At 40.7% G+C, this 21,159-nt stretch overlaps 1 protein-coding gene across 1 annotated transcript in view; it reads left to right on the forward strand.

The window, feature by feature from the left end:
• The window catches only part of KCMF1 (potassium channel modulatory factor 1), an 82,182-nt gene that overhangs the window by 32,468 nt on the left and 28,555 nt on the right, over positions 1-21,159 (forward strand). The window lies entirely within an intron of this gene.

Consider the following 21,159-nt stretch of genomic DNA (forward strand, 5'->3'; position numbering starts at 1 on the left):
AAGTGTTATACTTATTTGTGATCAAATTTACAGTGTGCTCCACCCTCCCCTATTTATAGTTTCACTTTCCTTATATTGCTTAGAAAGGCCTTACCCACTAAATATTCTCATTTTCTTTTAAGAAGTTTATGTCTTTTTAAAAAATCTAAATAATATTTGCCATTTTAAAGACACATGGCCAGCCAGTTCTTTTCTTTGAGAATGGAATTTTTATGTATGTGTGTGAAATGTGTCATAACATTTAGAAGAGTGTACAAAACTATGTATCCAGTAAAAAGAGAATAAAACAAACGTCCACATATCCACTACTCATATTAAGAAATAGAACATCTTGGCCAGGCGCAGTAGCTCATGCCTGTAATCCCAGCACTTAGGGAGGCCGAGGCAGGTGGATCATCTGAGGTTGGGAGTTTGAGACCAGGCTGACCAACATGGAGAAACCCCATCTCTGCTAAAAATACAAAATTAGCCGGGCACATGCCTGTAATCCCAGCCACTCAGGAAGGCTGAGGCAGGAGAATTCGCTTGGACCCGGGAGCCAGAGGTTGCAGTGAGTCGAGATCGCACCACTGCACTCCAGCCTGGGCAACGAGCGAAACTCAGTCTCAAAAAAAAAAAAGAAAGAAAAGAAATAGAATATCTCATCCACATGTCCATAACCACTAACTGGATCTTTGTTTTGATAATCCTCTTCCCTTTCTCTGCAGGTTTACTCCCAATATATCCATTTCTATCTGAGCCACATATTGTTTAGTTATGAAACATGGAATAGCAAGCCCAGGCCTCACCACATGAGGAAAGAGCAGTTTGTACTATTAGGTGGAAGTACAGAGTCTGCCTTCAGCTTCCCTGAGTTTCCAAGAGTCTGGAGAAATCATTGGGCAAGGTCACAAATGCACCTTGGAAACTCAGGACCCAACATATGTGGAGCGTTTAGGGGGATTATTGTGTGGACCAGCTTGGTTTTCCAGCACAGGAGTAGTCAGAGGACTGCCCTTCACTTGGCCCACCTCCAGCTCCCAGGAACAGGTCAGAGTGGGACACTCTCATGGGGTGAAATGAGATCAGCTGAACCTTTTTCCTTAAGGGGAGATCAGGAACTTCCACATCACTTGGGCAAGACTAGCCAAGTCCAGATAAGATATGGGGACTGGGCCCCAGGTACTATTGTGTCCTCAGGTTACAAAGAAAATGTACAATATTGTATGAATGTGTAATTAATTCTTGTTTAGGTGCTAGTTGTGTTTTTCTTGTTGTTGTTGTTGTTGTTTTTGAGACAGTCTCTTGTCGCCCAGGCTGGAGTGCAATGGCGTGATCTCACTGCAACCTCCACCTCCTGGGTTCAAGTGCTTCTCCTGCCTCAGCCTCCCAAGTAGCTGGGATTACAGGCACTGCCACCATGCCTGGCTAAATTTTTTGTATTTTTAGTAGAGACGGGGTTTCACCATGTTGACCAGGCTGGCTTTGAACTCCCGACCTCAAGTGATCTACCCATCTCGGCCTCCCAAAGTGCTGGGATTACAGGCATGAGCCACCGTGCCCAGCTGTTAGTTGTGTTCTATAAAGTTTACATGAACACCAAATTAGCAATTACTGAACCTCTGTTCCTAGAGGAAATTCAGGGTGAGGTTCCTCTGAGCCTCTGGTTATAACATTTTTATTTTTTTATTTTATTTATTTATTTATTTATTTTGAGACGGAGTCTCGCTTTTTCACCCAGGCTGGAGTGCAGTGGCGCGATCTCGGCTCACTGCAAGCTCCACCTCCTGGGTTCACGCCATTTTCCTGCCTCAGCCTCTCCAAGTAGCTGGGACTACAGGTGCCCGCCACCACACCTGGCTAATTTTTTTTTGTATTTTTAGTAGAGACGGGGTTTCACCGTGGTCTCGATCTCCTGACCTCGTGATCCGCCTGCCTTGGACACCCAAAGTGCTGGGATTACAAGCGTGAGCCACCGCGCCCGGCCCATTTTTATCGATGGATCAATACATAACCTTGTTTTATGTGTATTTCTGCTAAAAATATATCATATTATATGTATTGCATGATATATATTATATATCATATACATTTTTATATATGATATGTATCATATAATATATATGTTATATGTCATTATATAGTATATGATATATAAGAGATATATGATATAGGAGGTCTTACTATATCGCCCTGGTTGGCCTCAAACTCTTGGGCCCTAGCAATCTTCCCACCTTGGCCTCCCAAAGTACTGAGATTATAAGTGTGAGCCACCATGCCCAGCCTTGATGTGTACTTTTGTATGTATATGTTACGGTTTGGCTCTGTATCCCCACCCAAATCTCATCTCAAATTGTAATCCTCATATGTCAGTGGGAGGTGATTGAATCATGGGGGCAGACTTCCCCCTTGCTGTTCTCGAGATAGTAAGTTCTCATGAGATCTGGTTGTTTGAAAGTGTGTGGCACTTACCCCTTCGTGCTCTCTCTCTCTCCTGCTCCACCATTGTGAAGTAGGTGTCTGCTTCCCCTTCACCTTCTGCCATGATTGTAAGTTTCCTGAGGCCTCCCAGTCATGCGTCCTGTTAAACCTGCCGAACTGTGAGTCAAAGCTCTCTTCTTCATAAATTACCCAGTCTCAGATAGTTCTTTATAGTAGTGTGAAAATGGACTAATACAGGAAATTGGTGCCAAGAAAGTGGGGCATTGCTGTACAGATGCCCTTTCAGTGAGGCAGTGCTGTACAGGGGCCCTTTCAGCCTGGCAATTCCTATTCTCTGTTCTGGAAAGTTTTCTTGAATTACTCCGTTAGTTATTTCCTCCCTTCCATTTTTCTTACTTTGAGGATACTGAAGCTTCTAGAGTAGGGTTCCAGTTTTCTTCCATGTTCTAATTTCTGTCTCTTTCTCTTTTCCCCCCTCTTCTTTCCTTTTTTTTGTTTCTGGAAATGATATACTTACTTAATACCTCTGTTTTCAATAAAATATGTGCTTTATTCCGTTTTCAATGATGCCTTGAGTTCCTAGGGGGTCAGAGACCCTCTTTAATGAATAAACTTCTATTTTCCACTTGAAGTGCAGCGTAATGTTGAAGAAGCAACTTAGAAATTTAACTGCTTCTTAAAGACCTTTTATCCATCTTCTATCCTTCAGCAGTTCTTCACCCTAACTAGGGTTCCAGCAATGTTGCTGCCAGTCCCAGACGTTTTGTTGAATTTGCTTTGTAAATTGGATTGTTTCTTACCTTTCTCCTTTGCCCATACTGGGATTCAGCTCTTTCCAGTCTCCTAATTCAGTTACCTAATTCTGCTTTTCAGCATCCAAAATTGTATTCCTGTTGTTTCTTTTATTCTCTTTATCCTTTTGAAATTGTCTTTTATTTCAATTTCATTACAAAATTTTAAGATTTTCAGAAAGCAACAAAATGAGATCTTATCTTAAGACCATTCTAGGCCGGGCGTGGTGGCTCACCCCTATAATCCCAGCACTTTGGGAGGCTGAGGTGGGATCACTTTAGGCCAGGAGTTCAAGACCAGCCTGGGCAACGTAGTGAAACCCCGTCTCTACTAAAAATACAAAAATTAGCTGGGTGTAATGGTGCACACCTGTAACCCCAGCTACTTGGGTGGCTGAGGCATGAGAATTGCTTGAACCAGAGCATCAGAGGCCGCAGTGAGCCTAGATCACCTCACTGTACTCCGGCGTGGGTGACCGAATGAGACTGTCTTCAATAAAAAAGACTGTTCTAGACCTTATTTTCACAAAATTATGGCTCAGTCTCTCAAATGCTATTGTCCAGTGCACCACTGTCCAATGCAGTAGCCACCAGCCACATGAACACTTGAAATGTGGCCAGTGCAATTGAGGAACTTGATTTTTAGTTTAATTTTAGTAGATTACATTTAAATAGTGACATGTGCCTAATGGCTACCATATTGGACAGCATACTTCTAGTACCAGTGAAGTAAGGAGTTGGAATGTAATTTCTAGTCAGTCTATCTACCACAAGGAAGATTTTTTTTCTGTTTCCTTCTTCTGATTTATTTATTCCTTGTATCAGTATGGAGTCGTGGATTCCTGTGTTATTCAGTGAGTTATAATCTATTACTTTTTTTTTTTTTTTTTTTGAGACGGAGTCTCACTCTGTCATCAAGCTGGAATGCAGTGGCATAATCTCAGCTCACTGCAACCTCCACCTCCCGGGTTCAAGTGGTTCTTCTTCCTCAGCCTCCTGAGTAGCTGGGACTACAGGCATGCGCCACCATGTCCAGCTAATTTTTGTATTTTTAGTAGAGATGGGGTTTCACCATGTTGGCCATGATGGTCTCGATCTCTTGACCTTGTGATCTGCCCGCCTCACCTCCCAAAGTGCTTGGATTACAGGCGTGAGCCACTGTGCCCGGCCAGTCTATTACTTTTATTATTTATCTTGATGCTCAAATTGTCCCAGGTTTAGCTGGTGAAACCCCTTTAAGGTTTCTTCTGTGTACTTTTGATATGTCCCCATCATTCTTCATCAGTCATTTCTAGATTATTCATTTTAGAACTGGATATATTACAGGCTCATGTATTTGCCTTGCCTAGCCCATAGAATCCTTCATTTCTGTGAGGAGCCCTGGTTCCTCTTAGTGGAGGATGCTGTTCAGACTTACTTGGTGCTTGCTTGGTGTACTTACTGTATCACTGCTTCTAGGCCCTGTCACCTGACAAGGCATTTTAATTACTAATGGCTATTATTGGACAGTACAGATGTAAAACCATCATTGCAAAAAAGGAAAAACTTGAGTTCCTAGAATTAAGGAGTTCAAAGGCCCACCTGCACATCTCCACACAGTTGGTATTTGGCCTTCTGAGCAGGATGCAACTAGCTGGTGATGAGAGTGTCCAAAGACGCTAGTGTTGGAGCTCTGGATGGAAGAAGACCTGCTGCTAGAAAGATGCTGACCTCTTCCCATTTTTTTCTGTCCCTCTGAAGCCTCCCATTGGCAGAGTGTAAATCAGAAGCAAGCTGCTAAGGGATTCTGAATAAATGAGTTGGCAGATCCTAGACCATGGTTTCTCAGCCTTGGCATCGTAGACATTTTGGGCCAGGGGGCTATCCTGTGCTTTGTAGGATGTTTAGTAACATTCTTAGCCTCCACGAAATTGATGCCATTAGCCCTCCTTGTCCCGCTAATAGTTAGAACTGAGAGTGTCTCCATACATTGCTAAGTGACCCCTAGGGGGCAACATGGCCCCTGGTTGAGACCCATTTCCTAGACCCAGCAGAGGGGGCTTGGAGCTGAGAAACGGTAGTAATAACTAACCATCGACCTACTTTACTTCAAGTGTTCTTGAAAAGTAGAGGAAAGGCAAAGGGATTATGTTTATGGGCCTGTGATGGTCCTGTAATGTAGAGAGATGATGCTTTTTCTTTTTCTTTTTCATTGACGAGGAAAGCAAAGATCAGGTAAGCAATCTCTTTATAGTCAGGCAAGAGTTAAATCCTGATAAAGTTGATATGTGTTTACATGCTCTTAAAGTGTGTTGTTGAATTTTCTGGGTTGGAGTTATTGCCATACTATTTTTACATGAGTGAACTGTTTTTTGTGTGTTGCATTTCAGTCATTTTTGATGCGTTGTTAATAAATATTAAAGCCAGTGTTTAAAAACTTTTAAATTTTGTATAACTGTACTGTATTTGTATACCTTGGTTTGAGATTCACGTCAAACTGTATAAGCACTAAGGCCGGGTGCGGTGGCTCACGCTTGTAATCCCAGCACTTTGGGAGGCCGAGGCGGGCGGATCATGAGGTCAGGAGATCGAGACCACGATGAAACCCCGTCTCTACTAAAATTACAAAAAATTAGCCGGGCGTGGTGGCGGGCGCCTGTAGTCCCAGCTACTCGGAGAGGCTGAGGCAGGAGAATGGCGTGAACCCGGGAGGCGGAGCTTGCAGTGAGCCGAGATTGCGCCACTGCACTCCAGCCTGGGCGACAGAGCGAGACTCCGTCTCAAAAAAAAAAAAAAACAAACAAACTGTATAAGCACTATCCATTTTCCTCATTTTATCTTTATGCTTAGTCTCTTCCTTCTTTCTTTTCCATATTACCGTGTCACTCTCAGTGATACAAAGACATCCTCTCTCAGAGAAAGTCTCCCAAAGATCAGTTCATCCTAACCAACTGTTTACTGTACCTTTCAGCTTGCATGTCTCATCACCTCAAACCAAACATGTCTAAAATCAGACTTGCATGCCTCCTAAACCAGACATAAACCACACCTCTTTTCCCCCAGTGCTAGAGTATTCTCTGTACTTTGTATTAATTATTCCTACTCCTATCCAGAGCTTTATGTTTGTTGTAGGTCCCTTTATTTTAAAATCCGTGAAGAAACTGGAGCAGACATAAATGTAATTTAACAGTTGACGGCAGGATTTTGGAGGACTTGCTAACATTTTAAGTTGGTTAGCCTACAAAACAGGGGAAAGTGACTTAGTTCATGTTTGTGGTGAGTTTTTGAGACTGGATTTAGAATAACTGCTCTATATGTGGAGAACATTAGCACAAAGGGACCTGAAGTTATATTTCAGTGTCTTAGAGAGGATTTCAGGAACTGCTTGGTATGAAGAGTTGTGTCAGGGTGAGTCTGTTGTACTTCCCCAACTAGAACAAGTCATCTTTCATCATTTTCATGTTTGGCTTTGTTTCTATAGATCTATCCCTTAGTCTTCATACTGTTTCAAATGCTTATTTACTTATCCTTATTCCCCATTTAGGCTCTAAGCACTAAGTGGGTACTGCAAGTGCTCAAAAATTTTGATCTAGAAACAGTAATGTTAAGTCAATGAGAAATGGTCTTAAAATATAGATCCAGGGCAGATCTTTTCCCACCTCAATACAATGAGCTGTCATGTGCCTTACTTGACTGGGAATCTATCACAAATACATGTGCAGACATTTCTAGTTTAGATAACATTAAAAAAAACATTTAGCAAACAGTATGTATTCTGCTCCCTCTTTATACATCTTGTGGTACATTAAGGATTTCCAGTTTTCCTTTCCCTCAAACAGTTGCAGAAAGTCAGTATAAGTGTGTTTAGGCCAGGCACAGTGGCTCATGCTTGTAATCCCAGCACTTTGGGAGGCCGAGGTGGGCAGATCACGAGGCTGGTAGTTCGAGACCAGCCTGGCCAGCATGGTGAAACCCCGTCTCTACTAAAAGTACAAAAATTAGCCAGGCATGGTGGCACGCACTTGTAATTCCAGCTACTCGGGAGGCTGAGGTAGGAGAATCACTTGACCGCGGGAGGCAGAAGTGGCAGTGAGCCGAGATTGCACCACTGTACTCCAGCCTGGGCGATAAGAGCGAGACTCTGTCTCAAAAAAAAAAAAAAAGAATGTTTAAACAGTAGAACAAAAAATCCCAGGCAGGGGTGGGGGAAGGGAGACATTAAATGTTTACCCCTTTTCATTGTTTGAAATGACATTATTCTCTTAACATGTAGTGTGTCTTTTCAGTCTAGAGGTCACCTGTTGCTGTGCATATATTATTAACCGAGTGTATGATGGGAAGGCTTTCTAAACAGCTCTTAGGCCCTGTTTTCAGTGCTCAGTGGTACACAGTCTTTGCATTGCCTGTAAGTTGTGCCTGTAATTTTCAAAAAGTTGAGAAAACACTACTCTAGAGTAAGAACTTAAAATAGTGACTTCAAATAGAGCTTTGTTTGGTGATAAACCTCTGAAAATAAATATCTATAAGCACCTGCCTCAAGAGTAATTCCTCAATCTCAGGATTTCGTTCCAGAGAAGTTATGTAATTAGTAGAATCTTCTTAAAAAATAAGAAGTCAAGGGAAAAACAATAAACAAGGCGTTAAATATATATCTCCATATCATAATAAATAAAGTTCTGAAGGCATCTACTTCTGGGGAAAAAAGGATGATTATCAAAAGATAGGCTTCAGTAGGCAACCCTTTATCTTAATCACTGGTTTGCCACATAATGGCTCTTTGCCTTTGGAGCAAATTACTTAGTGCCTGTGTGCCTCAGTTTATCCATCTGTAAAAGAATCAACAGTTCAGTGACTAAGTCTATAGCAGATTAAAAATCATCACCTTCCTTTAAAAGGGCTCTTCTTTTTTGGGAAAGTTGGAGCCTAAACCAAGCTCTCTGCCTTGCTGCCACAGACCTGTCTGCAGAATTTTCAAAACAGAGCAGTTTCTATCTAGTGTGCGTTGTTTAAAGCAACTAAACTGAATTGCACATGTATATGGAAATACTGGTGTGTGTGTGTGTGTGTGTGTGTGTGTGTGTGTGTGTGTGTTTAAATAGAGATGAGGTCTCGCTATGTTACCCAGGCTGGTCTCAAACTCCTGGGCTCAAGCAGTCCTCCCACCTCAGCCTCCCAAAGTGTTGAGATTACAGACATGAGCTACCTCACCTGGCCTTATTTTTGGATTTTACATTTAAAATTTTTTATCACAAAACCATGGCTGATGGGATTCATTTCTTCAAAACCTGTTTCCCACTAACCACCCTATTACATGTTAAAACTTGCAACCTAGTTCTCCTGGGCTATTGTTGCCACCTGGTGGCTTACTCCTAGAGGTATTTGGTCCAGCATTTTTATCTACTTAATTTTTTTTCTCCTGTAGAAAACAAGTACTTGTTCAGGGCCTTCTTTTCCCCCACTCTACTTTCATAATTCAGTAATTCTTCTGTCAAGAAGTCTGTTATACCCAGGAGGCGGAGGTTGCAGTGAGCCGAGATCCCACCGCTGCACTCCAGCCTGGGCGACAGAGTGAGACTCCATCTCAAAAAAAAAAAAAAAAAAGTCTGTTATAGACACATTAATCCCCTCCCCCTTTCCCTTCTCTCTTTTTGAGCTCTTATCTAATTAGTCTAGGAAAACGTCCCCTTCTTTTCATTTACTTAATTCATTCAACAGATATTATTGAATTCCCACATTGTCCCAGGCACTCTTTATCCACCTCCTCTTCCTTCATTTTATGAGTCAGAAAACAGCTCTAATCATGGCCGAGTATAATAGTAGATTGAGTAATATAGAAGCTTCTCTATTTCCAGATAAGAGGCTCTGAAAGGCTGTTCCTAAGCTCACTCATGAGCAAGTCCATTGTTGCTAAGTTTCTGTTTTCAGAACAGGGATGCATTTCTACGAACAAATGAAAGAGTGTAGATCAGTTCTTTAAAATGAGGCAAACCAATCAGTTATTCCAAAGTGGACCATGTTCCTCTATACTGAAAACTTTTAGAAATGAATTAAACTTCCCTCTTTCACAAAATTCATAAAGAACTCTTTAAATACAGTATTTCACCCATTTTTCTATTCACTTTGTTGGGCAGATTTGAACCAGCTTTAAATCATCTGTAGCCACAAAAGAAGTTTTATCACACTTTCCACCTACCTCATGACTTTGTGAAGATTGACAAAGTAATATATGTAAGTCATTAGGTACATAATTAAAAGTGAAGGAACTTGCTATTAAACCACTAGAGGGAACTCTATGTGGCAAGAATTTTTATTCACTGCTGTGTCCTCAGCAAATATTTTTGTTCACTGCTGTATCTTGGCATATAATAGATAATAAATAATGAAAGGATGGGTGGATGCTCCTTGTTGTTACATACCACAGAACTCACAGAATTCCACCTGGAAAAAAAAGTAGAAAAGCCGATTTCCAGTACAGAAAGGGTTGTTTTAAATGTTTTAAATGCTGAATGAATGTATCAGTTTCAAGTAAGACTACTGCGTGAAGACTACACATATTGCAAAACCTACTTACTAAGCTTCCCGGTTCTCTTTCTTCTGGATCTTGCTCCTGGATCATGCTCTCCCCCTTTTTCATTTCTTTTTCTCTGCTGTGGAATCTCTTTAGCCATAGGTTTTCTCTTGAAGAGCATGTTTGTATGGGTCTCGATACCCTATTTCTCTCTCCTCTTGAGTCTGTCCCTTAAACACAGGGCATAGGTTTTTAAAAATATGCATATATAGAGTTATGTATATTTAATAGATCTTTTTATTCTCTTCCTATTTCTAAAAATAACTAAAGAAAGCTCTCCAAAAAAAAACCAAAAATCAAAACAGACAAACCCTAGAGTTTCTTTTTATTTTGGCAAGGGATGGTTTATATTTCCTCTGTGATTCTTAAGTAGAAGATGAAAAAGCTCTCCACTCCTGATCTAGGCTCCCATTTTATGAAGCATTATAAACTTTGTCTTAGATTTCCTTTCTCCAGCAGTTTCACATCTGGAGGTATCCTTTGACCATTTTCTTTAAGCAAAATAATTCTGGTTACTTCTGCTTTTCACTGAGTTACTTATACTATAGTTCATCTTTTTTTTTTTTTTTTTTTTTTGAGACAGAGTCTCGCTCTTTCACCCAGGCTGGTGCACATTGGCACAATTTTGGCTCACTGCAACCTCCACCTCCTGGGTTCAAGTGATTCTGCCTCAGCCTCCCAAGTAACTGGGATTACAGGCACCTGCCGCCACACCCAGCTAATTTTTGCATCTTTAGTAGAGACGAGGTTTCACAATGTTGGCCAGGCTGGTCTCGAACCCCTGACCTTAGGTGATCCTCCCATCTCAGGCGTGAGCCACTGTGCCCAACCTAGTTCCTTTTTTACTTGCTTTTGTGTTCATCTAAGATCCTCTTCTAAGGGTTGCACAATTTTTCAACTGCTTAAATGCAGAGTCTCTTCTTGGAGATTGTCTGTCATTTAATAGTATTGTTCTCTGTGCAGTTTTCATTATCAAAATCATATAGCCTATATGATACACACCCTTTTTAAAAAAAGTCACACTTGGAGAGATGCAAGGGCCTTGAAGAGATGATACACAGACATTTCACAGAAGTAGAAAAGAGGCCCTCCCTCCCTCCACCCCCCCAATCACATGATAGCTAGAAGTCAAAATCGGCTGTCAATGGCAAGTGCTATGTAATCCCAGGCCTTCAAATTCCAAATGAGGTCGACTTCCTGTTGTATTCTTTTTTCTCTGTGTTTCTTGAAGGTAACTTGCCCTTTGTTGACCTTTTCTTTCCCATCAACTCTCTATTCCCTAGCTAAAAACTAATTTTATTAAAAAGTAAAAGGTATACCAACCTGAGATTTCCTCCTTTAAAAAGCTGTAAACGAATATTAAAAACCTCTTTTATTTTTATTTTTTTAATAAGAAAGAAAAGACTACGTATTATTTCAGTGGCTTTTTAAAAATGTGTTCCCACTAGAGGGCATCCTTTTCTCCTTAAAATTTTAGTTCATAGCTTTCATTTGTTTTACAGAACTGCTAAATACAAGATATATGCTGAGAATATGAATGTGTTCAGATATAACTTTTTCAGATAGGTGGTTGTCAGATATACACCATTTTTTTCATTTAGGTTTTACCTGTGACAGCGTTAAAAAAAGAGGTTAAACTGTATTTCCTAGCATTTTCATTTATCTTGCTAGGTGAACTTGATTGGATGGAGGATTACAAATATAACACCGTAACCTTATGATGTAGCTTGTTCAAGTTACCATTTTACAAGCTAGTGATTTCTCAACTTCTTTATGACACAGTATGACTAAGCTAGATTTTTTTTTTTTTTTTTTTTTGAGACGGAATCCCGCTCTGTCACCAGGCTGGAGTACAGTGGCGTGATCTCGGCTCACTGCAACCTCTGCCTCCCGGGTTCAAGCGATTATCTTTCCACAGCCTCCCAAGTACATGGGATTACAGGTGCACCAGGCCCGGCTAATTTTTGTGTATTTAGTAGAGATGGGGTTTCGCCGTGTTGGCCAGGTTGGTCTCGAACTCCTGACCTCAGGTGATCTGCCCGCCTCGGCCTCCCAAAGCCCTGGGATTACAGGCATGAGCCACTGCGCCCAGCCATCACTAAGCTAGATTATTCAGTGATGGGTTGCACATGTTATTATTTGGTTAACTCAGTTTTTGCAGAATATATGTAGTATAAGGTAAATGAAACCTAAATATTTTTTAATGTAATGGATGTCAGTGCTATCTAGACAACTAGTGGTTATTCAGCTTTGCCTCTCAAGGCATTATTTTACAATATTTGAACTCTTGTTTCTATTATAATACTTTTCAGAACTTTGATTTTTTTTTTTTTTTTGAGACAGAGTCTCGCTCTGTCGCCCAGGCTGGAGTGCAATGGTGTGATCTTGACCTATTGCAACCTCCACCTCCTGGCTAATTTTTGTATTTTTAGTAAAGATGGGGTTTCACCATGTTGACCAGGCTGGTCTTGAACTCCTGACCTCAGGAGATCCGCCCACCTCGGCCTCCCAAAGTGCTGGGATTACAGGCGTGAGCCACAGCGCCCAGCCAGAACTGTGATTTTTTAATATCTTAAATACAGTGTACTGATATCTCATCAGAAGCAACTTCATTCTTCCTGTGAAGGAATTGATAGTTTTACATATGCCATGTATCTGTTCTGTTTCAGATTTCTCTGACTTCCTGATACCAGGTAGAATCACTATTGTTAACCAAGGGACCGCAGCAAAGAGCTAGCTTATTTCTTCCCATAGGAACTTTAGATTACTGTAGTTGACAGTAGCGGAGGAGGTTTTGTTAGTCTGTGTCATAAAATGACACAAATTCTGACACATATACTTAGGAGGGCCTCTGTATTGAGTGAGAGTCATTCTAAAGGGGACAATGGGCTACTATTGAGAAACTGAAAAAGCCTATGCTTCTGTACTTTTATTTAGAGACTTAGGTGGTATGGAATGTTCTATAAAATTAAATATTAACTTCAAGTTTATGACAACAGAAGGAATTAAAGGACAGCTTTCGTAAACAAAACAATGAGAAAGGATGATAGCAGGCTATATGGAAAAACTGTATATTGTAAAACATTTTTACTTCCCTCGACTTCTTATTCATAGTATGCTAATCACCAAAAAATCCTCTGTAGCATGCCTGCCACGTAGATTATTATTAATAAAGTGAATCTTACGTTGTAAGAAACCCTGCTGTAAACTTACCTGTTTGACTTAAATATATATATGTGTGTGTATATATGTGTGTGTGTATATATATACATATATATGTGTGTATATATACATGTATGTGTATATATACATATGTGTGTATATACACGTATGTATATATACGTATATATGTGTGTATATATATACATATGTATATATGTATCTGTATTTGAAATACCTTGAATCATAAAAGGCCTTTTGGTGTTTGAGAAGCTAAAAAGTATATATTACAAAAATGATTTTATCAAAAATAGTAAATTTAAAAAAACAAACCTTGTTTCCTTTTTAAAGGGCTTACAGTTACGCAACTCTAGCTGGGTTTAAGTGAAGCCTGAGGCTACCACCCCCTATCCCTTGTGTGAACCATTTAGGTAGCTTTGAATTAAATCACAAGAGTAGAGCGAGCAAGGGATAAGTATCAGCATCTTTTTACTGAAAGATAAGAGTGTTTATCAGTATCACTATGCACAGGTGCCTTAAGCTTTGTTCATGTATCCTTGCCAGTAGGCATCCCCACCTCAGAAAGAAAAGGCAGGCCTACAGAATAATGTCAGGCTACACACCAAAAGATTCAGAGCTGGGTTTACCTTCCTGGCACCTAAATTCACACTACAGTTGTTTGTCAACATTATTATACTATCATATTAAACTTTGATTTGTGAACCTAAATAGATATCATAGGTATCTCCCCCCATTCATTATTTTCAGTGTTATGCTTAAAGCATCGTCATGCATAGAAGCTATTTTGTTTTTTTGTTTTTATTTGAGATAGGGTCTCACTCTGGCACCCAGGCTGGAGTGCAGTGGCACAATCTCCGCTCACTGCAGCCTCAACTTCCTAGGCTCAAGTGATCGTCCCACCTCAGCCTGAGTAGTAGGGACTACAGGTGCTCACCACCACACCTGGCTAATTTTTCTAATTATTATTATTATACTTTAAGTTTTAGGGTACATGTGCACAACGTGCAGGTTTGTTACATATGTATACATGTGCCATGTTGGTGTGCTGCACCCATTAACTCGTCATTTAGCATTAGGTATATCTCCTAATGCTATCCTTCCCCACTCCCCCGACCCCACAACAGTCCCCGGTGTGTGATGTTCTCCTTCCTGTGTCCATGTGTTCTCATTGTTCAATTCCCACCTATGAGTGAGAACATGTGGTGTTTGGTTTTTTGTCCTTGTGATAGTTTGCTCAGAATGATGGTTTCCAGCTTCATCCATGTCCCTACAAAGGACATAAACTCATCATTTTTTATGGCTGCATAGTATTCCATGGTGTATATGTGCCACATTTTCTTAATCCAGTCTATCATTGTTGGACACTTGGGTTGGTTCCAAGACTTTGCTATTGTGAATAGTGCCGCAATAAACATACATGTGCATGTGTCTGTATAGCAGCATGATTTATAATTCTTTGGGTATATACCCAGTAATGGGATGGCTGGGTCAAATGGTATTTCTAGTTCTAGATCCCTGAGGAATCGCCACACTGACTTCCACAATGGTTGAACTAGTTTACAGTCCCACCAACAGTGTAAAAGTGTTCCTATTTCTCCACATCTTCTCCACACCTGTTGTTTCCTGACTTTTTAATAATCGCCATTCTAACTGGTGTGAGATGGTATCTCATTGTGGTTTTGATTTGCATTTATTTCTCTCATGGCCAGTGATGATGAGCATTTTTTCATGTGTTTTTTGGCTGCATAAATGTCTTCTTTTGAGAAATGTCTGTTCATATCCTTTGCCCACCTTTTGATGGGGTTGTTTGTTTTTTTCTTGTAAATTTGTTGGAGTTCATTGTAGATTCTGGATATTAGCCCTTTGTCAGATGAGTAAGTTGCAAAAATTTTCTCCCATTCTGTAGGTTGCCTGTTCACTCTGATGGTGGTTTCTTTTGCTGTGCAGAAGCTCTTTAGTTTAATTAGATCCCATTTGTCAATTTTGGCTTTTGCTGCCATTGCTTTTGGTGTTTTAGACATGAAATCCTTGCTCATGCCTATGTCCTGAATGGTAATGCCTAGGTTTTCTTCTAGGGTTTTTATGGTTTTAGGTCTAACATGTAAGTCTTTAATCCATCTTGAATTAATTTTTGTGTAAGGTGTAAGGAAGTTATCCAGTTTCAGCTTTCTACATATGGCTAGCCAGTTTTCCCAGCACCATTTATTAAATAGGGAATCCTTTCCCCATTTCTTGTTTTTGTCAGGTTTGTCAAAGATCAGATGGTTGTAGATATATGGCATTATTTCTGAGGGCTCTGTTCTGTTCCATTGATCTATATCTCTGTTTTGGTACCAGTACCATGCTGTTTTGGTTACTGTAGCCTTGTAGTATAGTTTGCAGATGTTACTGCATCTGAATGAGATAATATTACCACTTTAAAATTTAGGACTTTCATGTCTTTTTTTTCTCATTTGATTCTCATATCAAACTTCATAGATGAAGAAAGATTGAGCAGAGAACATTGATTTGTCTAAGTGCTTGTTGTTAATGGTTTAAGTAATGGTTTAAGTAATAACAGGGAATCCCATGTTTTTTTGTTTTTTGTTTTTTGTTTTTTGAGAAGAAATCTCACTCTTGTCGCCCAGGCTGGAGTGCAATGGTGCAATCACAGCTCACTGCAACCTCCGCCTCCCAGGTTCAAGCAATTCTCCTGCCTCAGCCTCCCGACTAGCTGGGATTACAGGTGCCTGCCACCACACCCGGCTAATTTTTGTATTTTTAGTAGAGATGGGGTTTCACCATGTTGGTCAGGCTGGTCTCGAACTCCTGACCTCAGGTGATCCACCCGCCTCAACCTCCCAAAGTGCTGGGATTACCGGTATGAGCCACCATGCCCGGCCTGTTTTTTTTGTTGTTGTTGTTTGTTTTAATAAAAACATATTCATTCAACAAACATTAAGAATCTACAACCTAGGCCGGTCTCAGTGGCTCATGCCTGTAATCCCAGTGCTTTGGGAGGCTGACACAGGCAGATTGCTTGAGTCCAGGAGTTCGAGACCAGCCTGGGCAACTTGGCGAAGTCCCATCTCTACAAAAAAAAATACAAAAATTATGCTGGCATGGTGGCACACACCGGTAGTCCCAGCTACTCAGGAGGCTGAGGTAGAAGGATTGCTTAAACCCAGGAGGTCGAGGCTGTAGTGAGCCGAGATTGTGCAACTGCACTCCAGCCAGGGTGACAGCGAGACCTTGTCTCAAAAATAATCTACAATCTGCCAAAAGTATGTTGGTTTTCCAGTTTTCCACCTTGAACTGACAGCCCAAAGGTGGTTGTAAACAATTCCAGCTTTGCTTTCTATTTTTGTTTTTGTTTTTTGTTTGTTTGGAAGGAAGGGACTTTTAAAAATAAAATATTGGTTGGATATATGAGAATTTTCATAAAATAAATGCAAAAGAGAAGAATGGTACTACAGATCCTCTTGGCCAGATGTAAAAATGTTACATTTCAAGATCCCTAAAAGCTTCACATACTCATCTCCTCATCCCCTTAACCCCCAGAGGGAGCCACTGACCAAAATTTTATCATTCCCTCATTTTCCTTTTATAGTTTTACTACATCTTTGATTTCCTAAACTAGATACTGGTTTTCAGCTTTATACTGTATGTATTCTTTGAGATTTCCTTTCACTCATCTGAGGCAGATGTTCTTCCCTGTTGCTGTGATTCATTCTTTTTCCAGTTCATTCTGTGCATATTGAACTGTTGAGCCTTTGAATCTGAATAGCCTTTTTTTTGAGATGGAGTCTCCCACTTTCGCCCAGGCCGGAGTGCAGTGGTGCCATCTCGGCTCACTGCAAGCTCCACCTCCCAGGTTCACGCCATTCTCCTGCCTCAGCCTCCTGAGTAGCTGGGACTACAGGTGCCCGCCACCACGCCCGGCTAATTTTTTTTTGTATTTTTAGTAGAGACGGGGTTTCACCGTGTTAGCCAGGATGGTCTCAATCTCCTGACCTCGTGATCCTCCTGCCTCAGCCTCCCAAAGTGCTGGGATTACACACGTGAGCCACTGCGCCCGGCCCCTGAATAGCCTTTTTAAAATTCAGTTACAAAAACTGCCGTCAACATTCTTCCACATTCCCTAGGTGCACACAGACAAAAGATTCCCCCCGGGAATGTATTTAAGAGTGAAATTACGGTATCATAGGAGGTATATGTGTTTAACTTGACTAAAATATGAACAAGTTTTTGAAAGTGGTTGTGCTGATGTACACTTCTACCAGCAGGGTATAAGCACTTCTGCTGCCCTTTATCTTCACTAACACTTGATATCATGAAACTTGTAGTTTCTTACCAGTTTGGTAAATGTAAAATGCTAGCTCATGGATGTTAATCATGCACTTCTTTGATGACTGATGAGATTGAACATCTTTTCTTATGTTTACTGGCCATTTATGTTTGTTATTCTGTGAGTGCCCTTTGACAGGTTTCTCCATTTTTCTATTGAAAATTTCTATTCATCATTTACTTACTGATATGTAAGAGTTCATAATGCATTCTGAATACCAAACTTTTGTCTGTCATGTATGTCGTACGTATCGCCAGTTTCTGAACCTTGTATTTTCAATCAGTGTAGGCTGTTAAAAGATGAAGAAAAAGGCCGAGCGTGGTGGCTCATGCCTGTTGTAATCCCAGCACTTTGGGAGGCCCAGGCAGGCGGATCACCTGAGGTCAGGAGTTCGAGACCAGCCTGGCCAACGTGGTGAAACCCCCGTCTCTACTAAAAATACAAAAACTAGCTGGACCTGGTGCCGGGCGCCTATAATCCTAGCTACTGGGGAGGCTGAGGCAGGAGAATTGCTTGAACCCGGGAGGCAGAAGTTGCAGCCTGCCGAGATCTCGCCATTGCATTCCAGCCCAGGCGACAGAGCGAGACTCAAAAAACAAAAAACAAAACAAAAAGAAAAAGTCTTCACATAGTTGGACTTACCTCTTACTTTTTCATTTGGAGTGTGTGTGTGTGTGTGTGTTTGAAAGAGAAAATTAAGAAATCGTTTTCTACTTTAGGCTCATAAAAATATTCTGTATTGTCTTTTAGAGATATTTTTCATTGTTCTTTTGAATCTGTCTTTAAACCATGTGGAATTGATTTTTTGTGTATATAGGATATGGGGAAGAGATCTAATTCTGTTTTCCCCACGTGCAGATAATCAGCTGTTCAGCACCATTTATTGTCCATTCCCTTCTTTCCTCAGTGCTCTTTAGTGACCTTGCTGTGGTAAAACAGATTTCAACCTCTGCTTCTGGGCTTTCCATTCTATTCCATAGGCCAGTTTGTCTCTATGCTGGTACCATTCCATCTTATTATAGTTATTATAGCTTTCTTATTTGTTACTGTGTTACTTATTATTTATTAGTATAGCTCTTGATATATATAACAAGTCCCTCTATCTCGTTTTTCTTGGGAGCATCTTGACTGTCCTTGGCCCTTTTTGTAACTTGCATCAACATTTGAGTCAGCTTACCATGTCCCACAAAAAAATTCTTTTTAAATTTTGGTTATTAATTGTATTGAATCCACAAATCAGTTGACATTTTATTATGAACCTTCCAGTCCACGAAGTTGGTATTTGTATTTTTTAAAGTCCTTTAGTGCCTTTGAATACATTTTTACTAATTTGCTTCGTAAAGGGCTGCCTATCTTTGGTTAGATTTATTCAGAGGCACTTTTTAAAAATGCTGTTGCGAATGGCATATTTTTTTTTATTGCGGTAAAATATACATAGCATAAAATTTATTTTAACCCCTTTTAGGTGTACAATTCAGTAGCATTAAGTATATTCACATTCTTGGAACCATCACCACTGTCCATCTCCAGAATTCTTCCATTATCCCAAACTTGAAAACTCTCTACCCACTAAACTGTAACTCCCCGTTCTCCCTTTCCTCCAGCTTCTGGTTACCACTGTTCTACTTTCCTTCTCTTTGAATTTGACACATCTAGATGGAACCATAAATGACATTTTTTTGGTTTTTTGAGATGGAGTCCCGCTCTATCACCCAGGCTGGAGTGCAGTGGCGCAGTCTCAGCTCACTGCAACCTCTGCCTCCTGGGTTCAAGTGATTCTCTTGCCTCAGCCACCCAAGTAGCTGAGATTACGGGCACACACCACCATGCCTGACTGATTTTTTTGTAATAAATGACATATTTTTAATAATATGTTTTTCTGTCTGTTTTGCAGTGAATAAATACAATCAGTACTTTATATAAGAGGTCTCTATCTAACAGCTTTGCTTACTTCTTCTAATAACTTAGCTGTATTTGAGTTTTCAGCATAAACAAGCATATCACATGTGAATAAAACTATGAAACCCACCTACTGAATTTGAAATTTTAAGATTTTTTTTTTTTTTATTTTTAAGACAGAGTCTTGCTCTGTTGCCCAGGCTGGAGTGCCATGGCACGATCTTGGCTCACTGCAACCTCCGCCTCCCGAGTTCAAGCCATTCTTCTGCCTCAGCCTCCCAAGTAGCTGGGATTACAGGCTCCCACCACCACGCCCGGCTAATTTTTGTATTTTTAGTAGAGATGGGGTTTCACCGTGTTGGCCAGGGTGGTCTCGAACTCCTGACCTTAGGTGATCCGCCCACCTCAGTCTCCCAAAGTGCTGAGATTACAGGTGTGAGCCACTGCGCCTGGCATATTTTAACTTTTTTTTTTTTTTTTTTAAACAAATAGAGATGAGATGTCTCTGTGTTGCCTCGACTGGTCTTGAGCTCCTGGCCTCAAGCAGCCCTCTTGTCTCAGCCTCCCAAAGTGTTGGGATTACAGATGTGAGCTATGGCACCCAGCTGTGTTCAAGCTTCTTTTGCTTTATTTATTTATTTATTTATTTTTATTTTTTCCAGACAGGATCTTGTTCTGTTCCCAAGCTGGAGTGCAGTAGTGTGATCATGGCTCACTGCAGCTTCGAGCTCCTGGGCTCAAGCATTCCTCCCACCTCAACTTTCCAAGTAGCTAGGGCTACAGACACAGGCCACAATGCCCAGTTAATTTTTAAATTTTTTTGTATACAGGATCTCTCTATGTTGCCCAGGCTGGTCTTGAACTCCTGGTCTCAAGCCATCCCCCTGCCTCGCCTTGCCAAAGTGCTTGGGATTACAGGTGTTAGCCACCACATCCAGTTATTTCTTTTAACAAGTTAAGAATTATTTGATATCCAATTCTGATGTGAACTCATGACTGATTCTGCTGCTCCTGCTAGTTCTTTCTGATGGTGCTTTGTTTTTTTGTGTGTATTTTATGGTTTAAATTATGAACTTATTCCTTGGTTGTTTATATATGCCAGATGCTTGGTGTCAATTCTAATTTAAGACCACTTAAAATTCTTGACCCAAGGTCTTTGGAACCATTTGATAGAATTTGGGCTATAAACCCATGAGGACTGGTTTGTGGTTATGGCTTTTTGTTGTTATTTTGTGCCCCCAGGGCAGGGGGCTTTCAGTAGGGCAATTTTTGTAATCCCCTAGGGAGGATTTGTAGCCCACCCATGCATTGAGAGTATATTAAGTTCTTGGTTTTTTGAGGAATCTTCTGTTAATTATCCCACCTTCACTAGGCCTTTGTCCAGTAATGCTGTGGAACTTAAGCTTAGATTTTTACCTGCTTGGGCAAATACCTTCATGGTGAAAAACCTTCTTTAGTGCTTCCAGTCACCAGTTCCTCTTCATCTTGGTTTTTACCTTCTTGCTGGCTTATCAAGGCTTTTTTTTTTTCCCCAAGACAAAGCCTCACTCTGTTGCCCAGGCTGGAGTGCAGTGGCGCGATCTCAGCTCACTGCAACCCCACCTCCTGGGTTTAAGCAATTCTCATGCCTCAGCCTCCTAAGTAGTTGGGATTACAGGCGCCAGCCACCATGCCCAGCTAATTTTTGCATTTTTAGTAGAGATGGGGTTTCAACGTGTTGACCAGGCTGGTCTTGGACTTCTGACCTCAAGTGATCCGCCCGCCTCAGCACCCCCCAAAATGCTCAGATTACAGGCGTGAGCCACCGCGCCCGGCCTGTATCAGTCATTTTAAATTATTTTCATCTAGAGTATAAATCAGAGTAATGAATCCAGCACATTGCTAAAAATTCCCATATCATTTTACTAAGTCATTTCTAGTCATTTTGGAAAGGATATACGGGGTTAAATGAGCACCTGAAACATTCATAAAAATGAAATCAAGAGTGGCAACTA

Source organism: Nomascus leucogenys, chromosome 14 (assembly GCF_006542625.1).
Source record: "Nomascus leucogenys isolate Asia chromosome 14, Asia_NLE_v1, whole genome shotgun sequence".
In the NCBI taxonomy this organism is placed as follows: domain Eukaryota; kingdom Metazoa; phylum Chordata; class Mammalia; order Primates; family Hylobatidae; genus Nomascus; species Nomascus leucogenys.